The 7,964-nt window shown below is 34.2% G+C and overlaps 1 pseudogene; it reads left to right on the top strand.

The window, feature by feature from the left end:
* The first annotated feature begins 448 nt into the window (after positions 1-448).
* On the top strand, positions 449-1,932 carry LOC112678775 (CBY1-interacting BAR domain-containing protein 1-like; annotated as a pseudogene).
* The last annotated feature ends 6,032 nt before the right edge of the window (positions 1,933-7,964 follow it).

Below are 7,964 nucleotides of genomic sequence, written 5' to 3'. Positions count from 1 at the left end.
GAAATCCTGTTCTGTGCTACAATACTAAACTTGAAGGACATTGTGCTAAGTGAAATAAGCCAGTCACAAAACGACAAATACTACATGACTCCACTTATATGAGATATCTCTAAAGTAGTCAAATTCTTAGAAACATAAAGTAGAATGATGATTTCCAGAGGTGAGGGAGAGGGAGAAAGGGGAGTTGTTCTGTGGGTTTAGAACTTGCTTTGCAAGATGAAAAAGTTATAGAGATGTGTTGCACTACAAACTGCATATAGTTGTGCTACCTCACTATACACTTAAAAGTGGTTAGGATGATAAGTTTTGTATGATTTTTTTTTACTACAACAAAATAAGAAAAATTAGAAAATAAAACATTAAAAATGAGGGGCTCCAGGGAGTGGCAGTTTGCCCCTCAGTTTATGTCCAGGTCAGAGGCCCCAGTCTGGGATCTGGTGGAGCACAAGGCAAGATGTGGAGGTGCTTCTTGGAAAACCAGTCTGCTCAAACCAGAGAACCACATGATGCTATCAAATGTGGAGACGCATTGTGGAGGGCAATGCCAAATCTTCACTGCTTATGTGCAGAAAACCGCTAGACTGCGAGACAAAGCAAACTGAGCATGAAATAAGCATGTTTGCCTCTACAGAGACCTCAAATTTAAAGCAGGGCCTGAAAAGTTTGATGAGTTTGCCACACCTTAGGATTATCAATGAACAGAGATGGAAAGATTTGCAGCTGAAGTGGTTGAACCTTTGAAGGTTTATGGTGCCTTTGTAAAAATGAAAGCAGATGACCTCAAAGTGACATTAATAGAAAGGAATAGAGAAGCTAAACCGTTAACTCAGGAAGAACACGTCAGCGAAACCCTGATCACTGATGTTCAACATATCATTTCACAGGCAGAAACCAAATTGCAGAGAGTTTCTATGGATCCTCCCTGAACAACTTGCATTCTGGAGGAAATTTTTGACAATTTTGGAAAGCAGAAAATAAAAGATATAAAGATTGTATTTTCAGAATGTATCATTACCAAAATGTTATTTCTTGGCAAAGCATTAAAAGTCTACACTGCTGCCTACCAGAACATACAAAAGATTGCTGAGGAGGATTTAGAGGTTTTCCAAAATTCTCTATATCCACCAGACCATTCATCCAGTTTAGATTTTTTTTTTCAGTTTAGATATTGTTAAAGGAAATTCAAAGTGGCCCCTTCAAAGATCACTGTGAGGGCGCCTGGGTGGCTCAGTCAGTAAGGGTCTGCCTTCAGTCCAAGTCATGATTCTAGGGTCCTGTGATAGAGTCCCACATGGGCTCCTTGCTCAGCCAGTGTCCGCTTCTCCCTCTCCCTCTGCCCCTCCCCCCACTTGTCCACTCTCTCACTCACTCTCTCTCTCAAATGAATAAATCTTTTTTTTTTAATATTTTATTTATTATTTATTTATTTAAGTCACAGACAGAGAGAGAGAGAGAGGCAGAGTCACAGGCAGAGAGAGAAGCAGGCTCCATGCACCAGGAGCCCAATGTGGGATTCGATCCCGGGTCTCCAGGATCGCGCCCTGGGCCAAAGGCAGGCGCCAAACCGCTGCGCCACCCAGGGATCCCTTTTTTTTTTTTTCTTTTAAGATTACCATCAGCTAACTGTGTATCTGGAACAGAACAGTTATCCACCTGTCAACTAAGAAAGGATTAACAAGCAGAAGATGAGGAAGAGGACAAATATTTAGACATTACAGAAGAGGAAAATCAATTTTCTTCTATAAACATCACATTTCAATTTTCATCTTAAATGATTTGGCATCCAGAATTACTAAATTGCAAAACTTTATACTGGCTTCATACATGTTAAATCTCAAAATGAAACCTTACTAGAAATGGAAATTAAAGGAAATTTATGCTGACCAGAAAAGATGTTTATAAGAAATATAAACCAATAATTTCAACACCCAATCTAGCAATATGTGATTTTTGTGTAGTTTCCATTTTTTAAAAAAAAGATTATGAGCTTCAAAAGTATCTCATATCAACACACCATACTTGGCTGAAGTTGTAATAAAAGAAGATGTCAGAAAACAAGAGATCTAAAAATTCCACTTGCTTCTTTTGCACTCATCACCAAAAAAGGAACTCTAGTAATTCTGATTAAATATAAATCCTATTCCATAAGGCCTTAATCAAAAAGACAGGTTTTTTTTTCCTTTACATTTTTTTCACTTTTACTACAACTTGAAGTTTCATTATTTGATACGTAATATACTTTTCAACAAGACTGTAATTACTTTTGATTAAAGGTAACAGGAAACTAGGATATCAGTGTCTTCAAAGCACTATGAATAAATTTTACCCTCAAAAAGAAAGGCACATTCAGCCTGATTTGGGTTTTAAATTGAAAATGTTATCATACTAAAGCATTATTCACAATACTACAACTTTTGGAAAGCTATAATTTGGTGGAATTTGCCTAAGAAAACATCATGGAAAACCATAAATCATTAAAAGTCTATAAAAATTTCACCAAACCACCATCTAACTAATGAAACAGTATGTAGTTTTATCCCTGAAAATAATCAATTTAATCAGAGATTTTCAGTATGTCCAAAGCTTTTGTTTCTTTGGATAGGGATTATACTCTTATTATTTCATGGATACCAGTTAACATATAAAAATTATGAAATTTACAAAATCATTTGGGATAATCACAAAAAGCAATTTTCAGTGATGGAAAAATAAAGGCTTTCTAGAAAAAAGTAATAAAAGTGGCTTTTGAAGTTTTGATATAACTTTATGTGCTTGTTAAAGTTATTGAAGATAGATAACAAGGTAAAAAAATATATGTTTAAGGCTTCACTTAAATGTGTCCTCATCTTCAAAAAGTACAGAAAAATATCTATGCCATAATAAGTTGTGGGTTAGTTTAGAATTCATAGATAACAAGGTCAAAAAAATATATGTTTAAGGTTTGAGGTAAATGTGTCCTCATCTTCAAAAAGTACAGAAAAATATCTATGCCATAATAAGTTGTGGGTTAGTTTAGAATTCTTAGTTATTCACTCTTACTCATTCTTAAAGTGAGCAAGCTGATGCCAAAATAATGGACTTTTTCAGTTTGTGGAAAACCACTTAGTTGCTTTGAAATTGTATGTTTAATATAAAGTTATCTTTAATACCAATATTGATTTGAGAATATTTGCTTGATTTATTGTTTCAAATAGTATTACGTGGTTTTTGTTCTTTGGCCATTATGTCACTGAGTTAGAAATTTATATCAGAAGATAGCCTAATTGTGGCTCCCCAAGTCTAAAAACCCTTTTATAAAAGATTTCCATCTGCATATTATTGAATAAAATATGTATGAGTCCAGAGACAATATCACTCATAATGCAATTTTTTCTAAAATTATGTTTTCGGTAATGTGTATTAAATTTCTTAATGTTTCTGCATTCTCAACATGATTTTTCTATTGATTCAAATTAGTCTCAAATGATGCAGATGCTGGATTAAAATCAACTCCAGTGCTATCACAATGGCCAAGTTCAAAGATTTCCTCTGCCCATAGATTTCCCCCTTCCTAGATGTTTAAGTTCAAAGATTCACTAGATGTACCTACTCTTTAACAGGGAAGGGGAAATACAAAAATAAAAAAATAGTGGTCTATAATATTATCCATATTTTCTAAAAAGAACAATGAGTTTTCTAGTTTTACTAAAACTATGTGAATATTGTGTCATGGTGATGAAGTGACAATTTAATTTCAACAAGACATATAGTACAGGATCTAACTCACATGAGAAAAAAATGAGAGGGGAAAAAGAGAGAGAAGGAGAGAAAAATCCAGAATTACATTGACAAAGAGATGAAAAAAGAATGAATATTTTTGAAGCTGAAGATCATGAAAAATGTGTTTCGTTACTGGCATATCTGTGATAATTATGCTAGTCTCCCATCAGGGATAATTTTAAGCAGAGTTACTAAGTTCTTTTTATTCACTGAATTTACTCATATATAAAACAGTATTGCTATAAATTTTATGATTTCTATTAATTTAACCACAGAATGAATTAAAACCATGGAGTATATGTATTACAGAACTTAAAAATACATTATATTGCCAGAAATATGGGGGTTGATTCAACTTTCTACAAGGTTTTGTTGTTGTTGTTAAGATTTTATTTATTTATTCATGAGAGACACAGAGAGAGAGGCAGAGACACAGGCAGAGGGAGAAGCAGGCTCCCTGCGGGTGAGGGGCCCCATGCAGGATTCTGGGATCAGGACCTGAGAGGAAGGCAGACTCTCAACCACTGAGACACCTAGGTGCCCCCTACAAAGTTTAATGTCTAAATGAAGTTTGTTTCCTTAATCATTTTCTTTCCATATCTTTCCTAACAGTATCCACTGCCGTTTTTTTTTTTTTTTTTTTTTTTTTTTTACTAATGTTCATCTTAATATACTGGTAATTATGCAGGAAAAGAGCAAAACAAAATTAAATAAAACAGATCTCATGAAATCAGAAAAAAAAGAACAGAATTGTTTAATTCCATCATTCCAGACAATAAATGTCTATTTACCAAAAGTCCACTCAAGTGATTCTTCCTGAACAGAGACATTGCTATTTCAAGACACTTGAAATTGATATCCGCCAATAAACATATAAATGTTAATGGTTAATAATTTTTATATGACCATGCTCATCTCTGGGGTAGGGAAAAAGGAAAAGTTCAATCTGACTTTAAAAAACAGCAATTTCTCAAATGTTTCCAGCACACCAGTGTATCATTATTCTACATGGACTGAAATGAAGAGATATGTTGTGAATTGTAGGAGCAGAGTAACCTGTAAAACTGCTTAATTCCAACTCAGTATCTTTTATACTTGATATTCTACACAACCCTTACATAAGCAAAAAGATTAATATAACAAATGCATTTAATTGATCAATAATTTTGAGCAAATCTTTGGTACAATTCATTGGTCTAGACACTGTGAGTATAAATTACCCAAAACAGCAGTGCTATTGCTTTTATAAATTCCAATAGGAGGACAAACAACAGATTATCCAGCAAATATTAAACCACATCCGGGATGAATGCCTGCTAGAAATACGCAACTTGGAAAAATCCAGCAATGAGATCAATTCTAATGCGTGTTAGGGCTTGGATAAAGTTTTCCTGAGAAAGCTACTTTGCATCTAAAATGTGAAGAACGGAGCCAACTAAATATTTAATGAATTCCACGTGAGTGAAATTCATTCAACTAAGATTGAGGAGTCAAATCCTAGTTCTACTGGCACTTTCCTGGTTAACAATAGTGCTATGTGATTAACTTCATGGCTCTCCATTCATTAAGTATAAAAAAGCAAATACTGCCCAGTAATACTATAAACATTTCTCAAAAAAGGTATCACAAAGGAATTTGAAATTTTTAAAATTGTCCAGAATTAATTGATCTATCATGTGTCACTACTTATGCCCAGTTATACATATCTATGACCTCCACATTTAATTGCTGTAGATGGCATAAAGAAGGATTTGACAGGCTGGATGACCATGACCTTACAACAGCTTTCAGTCCAGTGAGTTTTTAAATCTGTTACCTTATCTAACCATCTTTGAACCAGACTGCAGTAGACTCAATCAGATTAATTCAACCCTTCTGGCAATCAATAATGATTTTGAAGCTCAGGACTATTGCTTGCTCATTATCAACTAAAACCAGACAGTCCTTGAAAATTAAATTCAATGGAATTTGATCAGATTTAGGGAAAGTAAAAGGTTATGATTACCCATTTCATGTGCTTTAACTCAGCAGCTATATCTGATGACTTACAAAATGCTTAAATCTCTGTTTTGATAATTATTTTTTCTTTATTTTAATTTTCTGTAAAATTTGAGGAAAATGATGTGGAGTAGAAAAAATTTTTTTTATAAAATTTAAAGCTCTAAATGATTTTGAACATTTCTTCCTTATAAATTCAAATGAAATTAACTTCCATGGGAGGCCCCATCTGGCAGTAAAACTAGGGACACACTATATGCTTTATCCTGTATTTCCTTCCAGCTAGTATAAAACTACACTACCCTAAATATATTTTTTCATTATAAATGATAAGTATTATATTTGGGGGGTAATGCAAATAATTCAGAATGCTAGTGATTTAATGAGATAAATATTTAGTAATGAAACACAAATAGTAAAGGAAATAATCTGAGATCTTTGAATTATACATGGAGTCAATTCACAAGGTATGGAGGGAAATTTCTAACAGAAGTTGGAAAGGAAAAGACTGGAGCAAACAGAATCAATCAAGAGTAATTGCTTAATAACCAAATGTGTTAGCAGCAGGATGCAAGCAGGGAGTCTAGAAAAGAAACAAATTTAAAACTTTCCAGACACAGACCAAAGAGCAGCTAGCTCAAAATTGTCAGATGTCTATGAAGGAAATAGTTGGGACCGAAATAGGAGTGGAATATGTGGAAAGCTTCCAGAAAGGAAATGGTCTCGAGGGAAGTTTCTCTGGCTTCATGGTATAGACAAGCTGTCGGAGAACAAATTGTTGAAACGACTCTGCATATCAGTCACTTTCTTGTTGGTTTCCTGAGATCTCTTCCATAGACATAAAATATATCTTACAAAATAGCTGAAATGTCATGCTGAGTGTGTGATGCTTTGGATGTGTTACTTTACAGAACAATCAATAAGCAGAGGTTAGGTCTAAAGACCCAATCTGGATACAAAGTCCTCTTTAATCTTTGCAGTGGTATCAGTAGAAGTGACCAGTGCAAAATATCTAAAAATGTTGTTAAAGGGTGCTTGTTCCATTTTAGCAAGGTAAGGTATAAAAGCTTAAGAGAGTGGCAAGACCAAAGAGAAACAACATATTTGTATGCTACTTTGCTATTCTCTGTACTCAGGCAGCTTCCATTTGTTGCATGTGGGGTGTGTGTGTGTGTGTGTGTGTGTGTGTGTGTGTGTGTCATAAAAACAAATATAAATTAAAAATAAGAGGCTTAATTCTCCCTATTGAGAATAAGGAAAGAAATTCTATTTCTCTTTTCATGGAACGTTTACATTAGAAATATATTAATTGTAAGTTCTTTCTCTGTCTCTTTTAAGTGCATATAAATCTTTTTAAGAGCTAAATAAGCCTCTTGCCAGCTTTGTGACCCAGGGATATCTTGCTCAAGGACCTTTGAAATGTAATCATCAAGGAAGACAGCACTCCTAACCTCCCGTTTCTGTGGGAGGGTAGGAATCTAATTTTGGTGGGGGCTTTGCTGTAATTTGCAAAAATGCCTTCTGTCATAAAGATGTGAAGAAATTCTTTTCCCTTGGGTAAAGCCAATTAGCTAACACAAATGGTCATCTCAATGGCAAGGTGAATCTAGGATGAATTGTGTGCAACAAGTGATGCTATCAAATCCTCCCACTTGAGGACTAGTTATTGTTTATCTTGAGAGTGTGTATGTAAATGAGTGGCATCTGTTTGGCTACATAAAAGGGAGAGTTTTCTTTTTGTCTTTGCACTCTTTTAGTACAGTGTCTGATGGGTGTCACATTCTGGTTTAATTCTTATTCAATAATGCAACTGTTTTCTTTTCTCTTCTACCTTTGTGGAGAGGTTTTTTGGCTTGGCAGGATATTTTGTTTTTAGTTATACTTCACCAATAGTGTGTGTATGAGATTGTGGTTTTTGCTTTTTTTAAAAAAATTATTAAAAATATTTTTGGTCTCCTCAAGCACTTTTTTACTTCCTGTAGTTATTCCAAAGAGTCACTTTTCTCTTCATGTTTTCTAAATGAAGTCGTGAAGAGAAAAGCACGACTTCAGGCGGTGACTAACTCTTTCTCTATCTGCAAACAATGTTAACTTAGAGGAAGAGTCTCTATAACAAAGAATGCATAAGTCAGGGAAGATAAATCTTTTCTTCTATTTAAAAAAATAAATCATATTCCCAATCCTTAACTTTCCATTCCCAATTTTCA

This window comes from Canis lupus, chromosome 22, assembly GCF_003254725.2.
Source record: "Canis lupus dingo isolate Sandy chromosome 22, ASM325472v2, whole genome shotgun sequence".
In the NCBI taxonomy this organism is placed as follows: Eukaryota; Metazoa; Chordata; class Mammalia; order Carnivora; family Canidae; genus Canis; species Canis lupus.
The sequence above is the reverse complement of the archived record's forward strand: the minus strand, read 5'-3'. Positions and strand labels throughout refer to the sequence as shown.